The sequence below is a fragment of the Camelus bactrianus genome, chromosome 23, assembly GCF_048773025.1.
Source record: "Camelus bactrianus isolate YW-2024 breed Bactrian camel chromosome 23, ASM4877302v1, whole genome shotgun sequence".
In the NCBI taxonomy this organism is placed as follows: Eukaryota; Metazoa; Chordata; class Mammalia; order Artiodactyla; family Camelidae; genus Camelus; species Camelus bactrianus.
In genome coordinates, this window is record NC_133561.1 from 33,440,321 (window position 1) to 33,454,337 (window position 14,017).

Here is a 14,017-nt window from a genome sequence, read left to right on the forward strand (position 1 = left end):
TGAGGGGGTTATTCCAGCTTCCTTAGGGAAAGGGTGGGTATTCCCAGGAACTGGGCCGCCGCCTTCTCTGTGACCTTTCTTGCTCAGCTTTGGGGCTGTCATGGCGCCTGTGTATGTGTCATTTACCGTGTTAGTACATTACAACGTGTGTGACGAAGGTCACAGGAGGCCGAATCTCCGGCCGTTGTGGGCCTCCAGGTCTACTGGGAGTTGGCTTTTCTGCCGTCTTGGTGCTAATTGGTGTGTCATTCCTGTAACGGCTGTGCCCTGCCCACTTTCCCTCCTGTCTCAGTGGGGACAAACATCCAGAAAGATGGCATCTGAGCAAGGGCACTGTCTGCAGAGGTAAAGAGGAGACAGCAGGTCTGAGAAAGTTCTAGAAGTCTAATCAGTAGGACCTGCATATGGAGGGAAACTGTAAGGAGGAGGGAAAGTGTTACCTGAAAACTGGGTTCGCCTCTTGGTGGGTGTCAAGCCAAGAGACACAACCAAGTCGAAGAGCGAGAAAAGGGAGGCTCTATTGCTTGCAGCAAGTAAAGAGAATCCCGGAGATCCTTCCCAAAGCAGTGTCTCCCCAACAGCAAAATGGGGGAAGTTTGAAGCTGAGGGTACATGCATATTCATGAAGGGGCTTGGGCAGTGTGTGCAGATGCGTGAAGGGGCTGGAGCAGAGGAGAATTCAGCTTAGACGTGGGGCAAAGGTTGACAGCGTCCAAGCTCTAGCTGACCGAAGTCAGAAAAGGTCAACGCCATCATTCCATCCTCCACCTGGGTGGGGGCCTTAGTCCCTGCAGAACAGCTCAAAGATCTGTGTCCAATGGCCACGTGTGTCCCTGAGGAAGAGCTGGGACTCCGTTTCACCGCTGAAGTACTGTTTCTTGTCTGCTCTTCCTTTGTCCCTGCGTTCCCTCACTTCCCTCCAGATCATTCATGACTGAGACCCGTTCAAGGGCAAGCATTGCAGCCAGCCTTATCTCACCAGCCCCTCCCCCTGCAGGGACCCCCTATTCTGCTTATGAAAGGGGACAAGGAGGGGCCAAAGCACCCCTGAAGTTACTTTCAACAGCCATTCTCAGTTGGAGGGATCTGGAAGCAGAGAGGATAAGGTTTTCAGTGAGATGGAGACCAAAGAAGGGCAGAGTCTTTTTCTTTCTTCTCCTTCTTTTTCTCCTCCTTTTTTAAATGGCCAAATACAGTCGTTAGGTGGCCCCTCAGGCTGGGGAGCCTCCCCTGACTGGAGACTCTAACTCCAGCTCCTTTCAAGCTCAGACAGCACCCTGCAGCCTCTTGAAGACTTAATTCAATTGAACAAATGCTGATTGAACAGCTACTCCTCATGAGGGGACGCGGAAGAGAGGAGCTCTAACAATTACTGAGTACTTAAATTGTGTTAGCAGAGTGTTGAGTGCATTTGCATGTAATCTCATCTCTAGCCCCAGTCCCCTCAGCCCGGAGAGTCTGGGACATTTACCTCCAGGGCCCCAAGGCTTCGAGTAATTTATCCAAGTGTCGGTGGTAAGTGACGGGGAGTGCCAGGATGGAAACCCGAAGTCCTGCTCTATCTCTAAGACCCAGTTCTCCTCCGTGCAACCAGGAGGTTGCAAGTGACTGATACACAAACTATTTTAAGCAAGAAGGGAATGCACTGGCTTATTTAACTGAAAAACATGTGAGTCAGCTGGCTCCAGGCACAGCTAGATCCAGGAGCTCAAAGGATGATGTCAGCTCTCCCTTGAGCTTGCTCATAAACGAGTAAATCCTTCTCTCTTCTATTTATGTTCACTTTGGCTCCTGTGCCACAGCACAGCGTCATCGTTTTGGGGTCTCACAGGCTGGTTTCAAATCCTGGCTCCACTGCCTAACTAGCTGGTGACTTAAAACAAGCTGCTTAACTTCTCAGCGCCCCTGTTTCCTCATCTGTAAAATGGATATAATAATAGTGTCTGCCTCATAGGTTCTCGTGAGGAGTAAATGAGATCGTCCACACAGTGTGCCTGGAATAGCATCCCGTGCAACGTCAGCTCCAGACAGGCCGGCTGTCCTTGCCTCTGTCCCTGCTGCTTTTGAGGTAGGTCTCACTCTCTCCTGCAGCTTCCTCCATGTGGCCCGGAGAGATGGCCACGGAAAGTCCAATTTACGTCATCCCCACAGCTTCTGGTCTCAGAGGAAGAAGGACCTTCCTCGGTGTGTACATGTAGCAAACTTCAGGGCAAACTCTTTGGTTCTGCTTGGTTGTGTGCCACCTCTGAGACTGGGATGGAGTCTTTTCACTGGGCAGTCTGCATCTTCTGCCTGAGTCTGTGGGGCACCATAATTAACATCCCCACTTGGATCATACTGATACAGGAAAAATGTGGAATGTTGAGAGGATGGCCATGTCCCAGGTCTCAGTCAGGTCCCTGGGTCATGCCCTGCCAAGTGAGGGTCCTTGGCTTCATGCAGGAAAGAATTTGAGAGTGAGCCACAGTTGAGTGAAGGTAGATTTATTCAGAGAAATACATACTCCACAGAGAGAGTGCAGGCCATCTCAGAAGGCCAGAAAGGTCAGGAAGCATGGGGGTGGGTGTTTAAAGTAAAAGTAGATACACACATCATAGACAGAGTGCGGTCCGTCTTGAAAGGCAAGAGAGAGGCTGTGAAGTGTGGGGCTGTTAGTTTTTATGGGCTTTAACTTCATATGCTAACAAGTGGGAGTATTATTCAGGCTACTTTGGGGAAGGGGGCGGGGATTCCCAGGAACTGGGCCATCACCCACTTTGTGACTTGGCAAACTGTCATGGCACCCATGGGAGTGCCATCACGCACGTTATTGTATTATAATGAGCATCTACTGAAGCTCAAGGTCTACTGGGAGTTGAATCTTCCGCCATCTTGGTGCTAACTGCTGTGTCATTCTTTTAATGGCTGTGCCCTTCCCTCTTCCTTCCCATCTCAATATAGACATAGAAGGAAGATCTTTTAAAAGATGGGATGCTGTGAAGACAAAATAAAATATGTCTACTCTTCTGTGCTACATGCTGTTATAAATGGTGTGACCAGAAGATGGGTGAGGCACAGCCTCATCTCCATGAGAACTTAAATCAAAGTGGCGAAGATGAGGCAAAGACACATACAAGAATACTGGATGGCAGATGTTATGGACTGAATGTTTGCATCCCCCCCCCCCCAATTCATATGCTGAAATCCTAACCCCCAATATGGTGGTGTTAGGAGGTGGGGTCTTTGGGAAGAGATTTGGTCATAAGGGTGGGACCCTCATAAATGGGATTAGTGCCCACATAAAAGAGACCCAGGAACGCTCCCTTGCCTCCCTTCTGCCACATGAGCTTTACAGTTAGGAAGCTCCATCTGTGAAGCAGGAAGCAGGCTCTCACCAGACACAAAGCTAGCCCAACACCATGATTTTGGACTTTCCAGCCTCCAAACCCATGAGAAATAAATTTTCTTGTTTGAGCTATTCACTCTATGGAATGTTTGTTACAGCAACCTGAATGGACTAAGACAGCAGACTATGACAAATTCCATGTGAGAAAGACAACTGAGATTCTGTGAAATTTTCAGGAGAGGGGAGATCATATCTGGTGGGTGAATCAGCACAAGTCCTGTGAAGAAGGCAGTGTTGAAGCTGGGCTGTGAAGTTTGGGTGGGACTTTGGTTCATGGGGATGGTGTCCATTCAACACGAACAATTGTGTTGATGGATCATGGCCACCTAGTTTTACAGTATAAGGTATAAAAAGTAATCTCAAGATGTAAGGCTGGAAAGTTGAGCTATTAACAGACAGCAAGAAGTGGGCCAAGGTCAAGAATCAGGGGGCTAGAAAGGAGACAATTATACACATACTGAATGACTGGGATTGAAAGCAGAGTGTACATGGTGTGGAAGAGAATGGTGAGTTAGATGCTGAGGTCATTTGGAAGGTCCTGGAGTTATGAGCATGGGGATGGGATGGGGAGAAGCAGATGGCCAGATGGCAAAGATTTTTAAAGAAGAGTCTTAATTCTTGATCCCAAATGCCCTCTAGAGACTTCTACATGACTCATCGGAATGGCAGTTCATCTAAGAAAGGCTGGCTTTCTAGAAGTAATTTTATTTTCAGGATCAACATGCAATCATTCATCCATTGAACTCATTTATTCCGTTGTGTGCTTACATTTGATGGGCACTGAGCTGGGCTCCAAGGCACAAATCAATGAGACTTGGTCCCTGACCTGAAGGAGCTCACAGCCACATCGTTCAGACCGGCTGTAAAGTGATTATCTGTTAAGTGGTTGGTTCCCCACTGGGCTGGGCATTCCAGTCAATAAATGTTTTTGACTGATTGACTGTGTCTCTATCCTCAGCCTCCACTTGGATTGAGAGACTTTAATGAAATAATTTGATTTCCATTATGTATTGTTTTGTGCAGAGTCTGGAAGTCATGATAGGAAGCAAGGAGGAAGCGGAGCCCTCTTTGTGAGAGGAGCAGCGGCTAGCATTGGAAATGACTAGTAGAGATCTGGTTCTGTCTGAAGAAAAGTTAAATCTCACTGGGAAGAGGGTGGGGAAGGATGACCCAGGATGAAGCTCACAATCGAACAGGGTCCAAATGGCACTGAGAAAGGGGCCAATAGAGAAGCTGGGGTGGAGGGGGCAGGGAAAGGTGAGTGGACCCTGGTGGGTGGTAAAGACTGTGCTGGGAGGAGGGCTCAGAGACAGACCAGAGGGAGGTGTCTGTGCTTAAGACAGGTGAGAGGAATGCAGGAGGCAGCAAGTTAAGAACAGGTAATCAGGATGTGGGAAGGGGAAGGGCTGCGTGGGAGGATATTATTGTAGCACATGTGAGAGGGGAAGAGGACCAGGAGTCTTTTGACATTCCACCCATGAAGAAGTGGGATCTGTTGCTACTCTGCTTGCATCCGGGCTGGCCTGTGACTGTGTTGCTAACAGAATGTGGCAGAAGTGATGCTATGCCCAGGCTTATTAAGGCCCAGGCTTTAAAGGGGCTGAGGTCTTCCTCCATGGTCTCTGTTGCCCTGAGCAGGTCTGCCTTCAGCCCTGATCACTCACAGTCCTAACTAGCCCATCACAGTTGAGACCACACTGACTCTCAGTGCTGCACCCAGTAGCTTACCACACATCCCACCACTGGTGTGCTCCCCACCCCGCCCCCCGCCCCCAGTTTCCCAGCACTGCTGACCTTCTCTGCTAGGGTAGGTTTTACTTTCAAAACTCCTGCTTTTCTTCCATCCTGATTGGGAATCCATCCAGTCCTGCACTTACCCATGGTTTTCCCATTGCATTTTCTTAGTGTAGCCTGAATCCACTTGATTTTCCCTCTTTATGAACTTAACTCCTTCTGGAACAGTTATCTCCAAGAGGACCATGGTAGGATCCCCTAGACCAGTCCTGGTGTCACATTTCAGAGGTGACTATGGGCTACAAGTCTGCCCTGTCTCTTCTGTGTTTCCGGGCTTGCTGCCATGAGTGAAGCCTTCCTTGAATTCCAGTTGTTGCCCCAATTACTACTGTGGGTCTTCCTTCAGCCATCCTCTTTTCTTCCTCTGTTGATTGATAGTCTAGATCTTCCCAAGGGAGCCCATCCCTCTGGGGGACCCTGTGTCTTCAGTGATGAATCCTCTAGAAATGAGGAAAGCAAAACTACATGAGGTGATGGGGGAGAGAAGAGGTGCTGAAGGGGACAGCTGTGTGCTGGCCCTTCCTTCTCCTCCAGTGGCTTTCTCAAATGGGAAATGGACAGGTAACACTCACCACCAACACAGCTCTTCATGGTCCCCATTCCAGGTTGGGAGAAGGACACCGCTAACCTGCTGCCCCGCCCCTGCAATGTGTAGGGGAACCAAGGCTCAAGGAGAAATATACCCTGTCCAAGGGCATAAAACTAGTTACATGGCCCTCAAGTCTCCTAATTCCCAACCCAGTTCACTCTTAACTCACTATTTTTCCATGCCTGACAATGTTATGCATCAGATCTAAGACAAATGGTTTACGAAGGGTCAGATGCTGAACTTGGTTGAGATGATTGAGACACAGTTAATCTTGCTGTCAAGAAAGTAACATCCCAGGGGGAAAGAAGATGTTAATTCAGTCTATATAAAAAAATGTTTTATTAGCACCAACTAGGTATACGATGTATATTAGGAACTGTTAAGAATATGAAAATGAGTAAAACATGGTCTCTGACCTCAAGAGCTTATGATATGGCAGGAGAGACAAGGCATGTACAAGTGAAGATATAATTAGCAATTAAAAACCAGAACATATGATGAGTGGGGGTTACAGAGGGGACGTGCAAGGAGAGGCTGAGAAGACTGGGGATTTATCTATACACCCTACGGCCTAGCGACCCCATTCCCACTATGGGAGAAACGCTCCCCCAGCTTGGTAAGTGGCTGGTGGGAGATGCTCCTGACAGCACTGCTGCGAGTGCCTGGGAGCTGGAAGCAACCTACAAGTGGGTAGAAAACATGGTACGTGCATAGGATGGAAGCCACGCTGTACAAAGCACACAGGACGGCATGTGTGGGTCTTACATAACTACGGCTGAGTGAACAAAGAAACAGTGAGATTTAAAGCATAAAAACAATCATGTAAATTAGGAACACACCACACACTGTATTCAATACCTTGTAATAGCCTATGATGAAAAAGAATATGAAAAGGAATATATATATGTACGTGTGTGTATAACTGAGTCATTATGCTGTACACCAGAAATTAACACAACAGTGTAAACTGACTATAGTTCACTAAAAAAAGAACACACACAAATAAAATGATCTCATATATCTTGTTTCAAGAGTACACATATATCACTATCAGCATATGAAAGGCAGGCTGGAAGGATATATATTTAATGCACTGAAGTGAGTGTCTATGGTGAAGGAGTTAACAGGTGTGACGGTGGGAAATAATAAAACAGAATAAAGCACAGGCCTCGCATAGATCAATGACTTAAGGAATATGATTAACGCTGTGTTTCCAATGGGCAAAAATAAGATGATTTAAGAGAAGTAAGAAGTCATGTTTGAGGAAATTTTGGGCAGAGAGGTCCGTGAACAAGATGGACCCTGACCGGGTCAGTCACCACCTCATATCTCCTTGCCAAATCCTACATTTCCAGTATCTGCCAGTTTCTGATTCTGGTGACTCAGCCAGGCTCCTCCCCTGCCGGAGGGGTACCCAGGACCAGTCACTGGGAGCCGCCTCTCCTCTTCTGCTTCAGCAAACCTACGCGCTGTCCTGTCACAGTGGCTCCTGTATGTCTCCCCTCTTTTCACTTCACAGCTCCAGAGTTCCTCATCCTGGCCCTTCAACAAGGAGAAAAAGAGGCTGTACCACAAGGCGACTGTGAGTACTTACTTTGAGGTGAGACAAACCTGAATTCAAATTCAGACTCCAGCAACTTACTGTGTGACCTTGGGCAAATTACTTAACCTCTCTGAGCTTCATTTCCCCATCAGTAAAATAAATACAACTATACTTAACCTCCAGTGGGGTGGTGAGGATTAAATTAGATAATGTATAAAGCACAAAACAATGGTAGTTCATCTGTTTGTAGGTGAAATTCATGGCTCTGGAAGGGACACACAGCAGCGGGGGCCTGGGGCCTCATTCCAGCTTAGACGCTGATCTATGGTGGGACACTTGGCCCCTCACGCTTTCTTTCCTTTTCCCCAGACCCTGCTCCAGTCTCTTCTGTTTTCACCCAGCTTTGGCCTCTGCCTGAGCAGGATCTGCGTGTATCACTAGACTCCCCATCTTTCTAACCTTGGCGGGCCTGTAGACTGACTGCCGGGAGAGCTGCTTGTCCTCAGGTAACAGTGTCCCCCTCTCCTTGACCACTTGCCGCCCTCGTGTGCTATAGAAGAAAGCCTAACGCTGCGATGCTGGCCCCTTTTCTCCTTAAAATGCTGGAGAGAGATGAATGCAGTGGGGCCCCGTGTCTAAATACGACTTCTCCCTTCTGCCGCACTATTTGTGATGGGAACTCCGAAGCAATTTATCACAGTAATGATGGCTGATTCAGAGCATCAGGGTGACTGATGGCCATGCCACCTCGAGCTTGTCTTTCAGGCTTTCTCTTTCTCTGGAGTGCAATTGTACAGAGTGGTGGCAGGTGAGGGTGGCTAAGTGCTCTAGAGTGGCTAGATAGTCACAGCTCGGCTTGTCACCAACCCTGAGGTGGGAGGGACAGAGGGAAGGCTGCAAAAATAATAGTCAGCTGAGATGGCTCCAAGAGAAAATTCAGAATCTGCGCATTTAGGTCGGTTGTTTCATCTGAATGCCTCTGATGCATCCTCTCCAAGCAAAAACAAGCCCCACCAAGAAGCAGGGAAAGATGATGATAAATGTTACTTGAGCATTAGCAGAGCGGTAGACCAAGAAGAGGTTGTTGTACGCCAACCTCAAGGACAGACCAGGAGGAAATATGGTTGAGCTGCTGCAAGATGGATTAAGGAAGGCTTGAGAAAGGTACCAGGCCAGCTAAGAAGAAGAGTTCAGGGTATAGTTTTACTTTCCGAGGAAACACTCTGGACATTTGCCTTTCTTTCGGATGAAGGAGGAACATTCCTGCCCGAGACAAGGATGGGGTTCAATACCTTTCGCTTTGCAACTTTCTGAGAAGCGCAGGATAACAAGGAGGTGGGGAAGGAGGGTCTCAGCTTCAGGTTCCAATATCCTCCGACCACCTTGACCTTGTGACAGCCCAACAAGCAGGGTGGTGGACAAACGTGGGGGGGGGGTCCTTCTCAACTCCTCCCAAGCGCTGGTGTAAGGCTGGTACTCGGGGACGTGATGGGCTGAAGAGTGTCTCTCCAACATTCATGACCACTCGGAAACCTCAGACTGTGACTTTACTTGGGAATAAGGTCTTGGCGGGTGTAACTGGGTAAGGACCTCAAGATGAAGTCATCCAGGATTCAGGGCGGGCCCTACATCCCAAGGACAGGCACCCCTGTAAGATGAGGAGAAGACATACAAAGAGCAGCATGTGAGGGCGGAGGCAGAGACCGGAGTGATGGATCGACAAGCCAAGGAGAGTGAGAGAATGCCTGCCCCACCAGACACTGGGAAAGAGACATGGGACAGACGTTCCCCCAGAGCCCCCGGAAGCAACCGACTTTGTTGACACCTTGATTTCTGGTCTTTGTCCTCCAGAGCTGTGAGAGAATAAATTTCTGTTGTTTTAAATTCCACGTGGGAAAAAATTGTTTTATCAGCCCCAGAAGACTAATACAAGGGCAGGTTCCAGAGGCCCCCAGGTGCCCCGAAGGGCCCTGGAGCAGCACCGGGTTTAATGGCCCCAACGTCAGTGTCTGCAGCATCTCTTAGTAGAGTGTCTTCAGAAGTTAGAGATTCTATGACATAGCCCACCCGTTCCTGCTCCCTCATCCCCACCCCCGGAGCTTCCAAACCCCGCCCTGAACCACTCCCTGCACCACTCACTGTGGGCTTCAGGCCAAGCCCAAGCATTGCCCACCTCCTGTCCGACCCCCACATCTGCTCACAGCTTTCGGCCTCCCCCGTACAGATTCCTCAGAGACTCAGGATGAGAGATGAGGCCCGGCGGTGACCAGCCACCAAGGTCCCTTCACCTGCCAGACCTCCAGCAGCCGGCTCTCACTCTCAGCCAGGCCGCCAGTCACGGCGGACTCTCTGGCCTGGAGGCAGCAGGGAACCCAGAGGCGTAAGGTTACGGGAGGTCAACACCAGTAGAAACCAAGATGCCAACGCTCAAAATAGGGGCCTCAGAGAACCCCCAAAAGAAGGCACTCTTTTATCCATTGTCCCCAGTTCCTCTGATAAAGATACCTGGAAAGTTTCTTGCCTTTAAATGGGGCGAATGTGCAAATGTGATGTTCGGGAAGAATATTCCAGAGTAGACGAAGGGCCCAACGCGGAGGCCTCTCTAATGGCAGCCCACGCGATTACACATTCCACAGGGACAGGCCTGTCTCCTGAGCCATTCCCCTTCCTCCCTACGATGCACGCATTCCCGTTGGACGCTGCCCTCCTCATAAGCGGCTCTTAGCCGCCTACTGAAGTCTCAAAATGATCACAGTCTCAAAGCTGCCATGCCCTGCTCAGAGCAGTGGGGGGCTGGCAAGTCTCCAGAGGGCCTCCTGGGTGGGTTTCCAGCTCTGCGGCCCGCCTGGGAGCCAGGAGGAGGGAGCGGCCACTGTCTTCCCTTCTCCCGGGCCGCGCTGCGGTGGGGAGATGGGGGCCTGGGCGGTGAGGCCTTGCTGCGGGGGAGGCAGCTGAGGGTAAAGGGGCCGCAGATGAGGATGAGGCAGAGGGGACATGCCCCGGAAACTTTGACTCCCTGGAGGCAGAAAGCCAAGCAAGTCTTGACAACGCATCCTGGGAGTCATGAGCCTGATGGGCACGGAGAGAGAAAGGCCAGACTCAGGAAGGGGTCACGGTCATGGCAACCGCCTGTTTCACTGCCAGCCTTCTGCCTCATCGTCCCTGCCCACCCCACACACGTTGGTCAGACTGCCCCAACATTTGGTTCAGGACTGTGGCCCCTAGAAATGTGACTGTCTTCCTCCCACCCACAGCTGGTTGAAACATGTGCGGACTAGAACCCTGGCCTTGTCCCTGCCAGCCCGGCACTCCTTCCTCCACTCAAGCCCCAGACGGACCCATCAGGGGAGACTGTGGGCGCGAAGCCCAGGGGCCCGATGCCCCTCCACGCGCCCCTCCTGCCTTCTCCCCGCTCGCTGAACACATTTGGCATCTCAACAAGAAAGGGCTTCTCCAAGGGCGCAGAGGAGTCCCCATCCCTGGCATCTGGGCTGCCCCAAGGTTGGGCTGGGTGGCCACCTCTGAAGGTTCATCGCAGAGCTAGAGCGGCATTAGGGCGGTTTGGTTTTAGAAACTTCTGCACAAATGTGTTTAGAACCTCCATAATTTCCAAGCAAAGGAATTATAGTGCCTAAGACAAGGGACCAGGGATCATGGATGGGGTTAATCAGATCCAGAGGCCAACACTTTGGGAAAGACCAGAGGGCTGTCAAGCATAGCTGGGTGTGGGTCTTACCGGGGCCCTGGGAAGCTGGTTCTGGGGAGGCGTTGCGAGCACTTCAGAGGGGAGCTTGCCACCGGGAAGACAGTTTTACTAATTACTAATAAACGTCTTTTGTTCTTAACGAACAGTCTCAGTTTTCCGCCTCCGGCTTGGTTCTGTCTCCTGCTTTCTAGGAACGGAGCAGTCCCAAGGTTCAGCCGGTGGGGGCCGGGGAGACCCCCGCTCCTCGCTGGCCTGCCAGTCCTGCTCCTTTTGGGCAGAGAAGCCGGCAGTCCTGGCTCCCCGCTCCCTTAGCCAGTGTGGGAGGGGAGGGGCCCTCAAAGCTGCCAGGACAAGAGAATGAGGAAAGTGGACGGTGGAGAGAGGTGCGTCACCTTTGGAAGAAAGAAGAGCCAGGGGCTGCCACATTCCTCCAGAGAGTGTTTTTGGAGCCTGGCTCCTGCTTCCCTGATCTGAGGGGCACCTCTGTTCCCTCACTTGTCTGTGCTCCCTCCCTGTTTCCCAGGAGAACGCAGAGACCAGCTCAACATTTTTTCCTGAGCTATTTTGAGGGGGGAAGGGGGGACTGAAGCTGGTGGTGGTGCCAACTCACTCCCTTCTCTCGGGTTTCCACCTTCCCCTCCCCCATCTGTGTTTTGGGGTTGCCAAGGAAACCGCCCAGCCTATCTGCAGCTTTTGTTCTGTTCCTGTCAAACCCAGGAAACTTTCTAAGGCCAATTCAGTGGGAGCACCATCAGAGCCTGAATCTCGGCAAGGAGAGGCCGCTCCCTCTCTGGGCCTTCTGCTCTGATGTCCTCCCACACAGCTGTGCACCGGAGCACGCGCGCGCGCGCGCACACACACACACCCCCGCACAGGCTTGTACTGCCCACACACACCCGCAGTTCCAATCACCCAGCCGAGCCAAGTGGGAGAAGAGAAAATGAAAAACAAACAGGGAAAAAAAAAAGCCTGCCCTGCCTGCCTCCCAGAGGAGCCACACAACCCGACTGCCTCCATCCTCCTGAGGCCTGTGGAGCTGCCGGGGTTCGGGTGCCCCAGGCAGCCCGCCCACTCCAACGGCACCCTGTCACCTCAGGCTTGTTCAGTCCAGAGAGAGCTAACAGGTCAGGCTACCTGGGGGACAGAGGAGACACCAAGCAGAGAAAGGGATGGGCAGGCATGACCCAGAAGCTGCACAGTGGAGTCAGAGTGGTGCGTGACCTTGAGAAGGTCACCTAGATACATCGCCCTCTGTGACAGGGGACACTGATCTCTCCAGGTGTTCCAGAACTGAACTGAGATGCTGTGAGGCAGGGAGATCGGCTGAAAAAGCATGGTGGAAGGCAGCTGGTTATAAAGTGGACCACGTTTAGGATCTTCCTACAGCTCCCAAATCCCAGCACTGAGACCAAGGTCGCCATCAGAGAAGGACCTTTCCAGTGATTGAGCTGTCCAGCCAAGACGCGAGCTGCGACACTGAGCGCTGAGGTTTCCGTCACAGGAGGTACACAGACCCATGGCACATGTCCACGTCCCCGCCTCCTTGTCGGCCGTGACAGTTCCCACTCAGGGGGCGGGTTGTAGCTTGGTAGCAGAGCACGTGCTTAGCGTGTGCAAGGGCCTGGGTTCAATCCCCAGTGCCTCCATTAAAGTAAATAAATGTAAAACCTAATTACCAACACCCCCCCTCAAAAAATTCCCATTGTCTTCAAATGTCACTTCTATAAAACCTCCCTCCAACAGGTCCTGCTCAGGGGCTCCCTCCAGGTTCCCAGAGCGCCTGGCACCAACCTGCGTCAAGGCCTTCTTCTTTGATTAAAATTGTGTGCAGATTTGTCTTCCCCTCCAGACCGTGGGTTCCTTTGCATCTTTGAGCAGGACGCACTCATCCACGACCCCTTGTCTGTATCCAGTGGGTGGCATTGTGGGAGCGCAGTAAGTTTTCAGATGAATGGCTGAATGGATGTGCACCCCCGACTCCTTGCATGGTAGCAGATCAGCTTATAACGCGGCAAACGTGGCCCAGCCGGATGAATGGGATCTTTGCTATAGAGATGGGTGCCAAGGAGAACCAAGGAGCGAAGTGAGGTTCTTGTGCTTACAACTATTGGAGAGAAGAGCATGTTAGTGAGTGACCCTCTTCCCTAAAGGTCTGTGAAAGTACCTTTTCCAAAAGATGCTCCAGAGAGGGGCCTGGGGGGGATGCATCCAACTGTAACCGGGAAGTGTTGGTTGCTGCCAGCGTGGACTTGTGTAGGTGGAGATGAACGTGCTTCACAGTCATTAGGCCCCATTGTGAAGGCAATTATATAAAGTCCTCCTGCAGACGCCGCGGCCAGGAGTGGGCTGGAACTGCCCTGAGTGGCCCCCACGGGGCAGAAGAGTAGGAGAGAAGCATCTGGAAAGATATGAGAGTGTGACAAGAGCTGCTTAAAATAGAAGGGCAGGAGCAGAAGAGACGGTGAGAGAGGAGGGCGGCAGCAGAAGGAACATGGAGAGCCGAGCCTGTGAATCCGGACAGAGGGGAGGTGGGGCAGGGGCTGGAGCCAAGGGCTGGGCCGTGAACACTGGCAGAGAAAGAGGCAGCGTGTGATCAGGAGGAGGAGGCTGAGACAGGCGGATGCGGCCAGAGTGAGCAGCTCCCTCACGGCACACGTAGTGCCCACTAAGTGCCAGGCACTGTGCTAAGGCACTAAGGATATAAAGGTACAAAATTGGGTCTGTTTTTTTTTTACATTTTATTTGTTGAAGCCATTTTTAAAGGTTACACTCCATTTACAGTTGCTACAAAATATCAGTTATATTCCCTGTGTGTACAATACATCCTCGAGCCTACCTGACACCCAATAGTTTGTACCTCCCATTCACCCCCATATTGCCCCCCCCTTGCCCTCCCCACCAGTAACCACTAGTTTGTCCTCTTTATCTGTGAGTCTGCTTCCTTTTCAGTATATTCACCAGTTTGTTGTATTTTTTAGATTCCACATATAAGTGATATCA

General features: G+C 51.0%; 1 long non-coding RNA gene across 3 annotated transcripts; it reads left to right on the forward strand.

Moving 5' to 3' along the window:
- Nucleotides 1-1,758: 1,758 nt before the first annotated feature.
- On the forward strand, nucleotides 1,759-10,547 carry LOC141574783 (uncharacterized). 3 transcript variants are annotated; one of them, XR_012501927.1, is made up of 4 exons: nucleotides 1,759-2,068; nucleotides 7,288-7,350; nucleotides 7,681-7,817; nucleotides 8,267-10,547. It is a non-coding gene; the product is annotated as an uncharacterized LOC141574783 (long non-coding RNA). The 3 variants fall into 3 exon arrangements; XR_012501928.1 differs by having other exon boundaries at nucleotides 7,288-7,368; nucleotides 7,681-10,547; XR_012501926.1 differs by having other exon boundaries at nucleotides 7,681-10,547.
- Nucleotides 10,548-14,017: the final 3,470 nt, after the last annotated feature.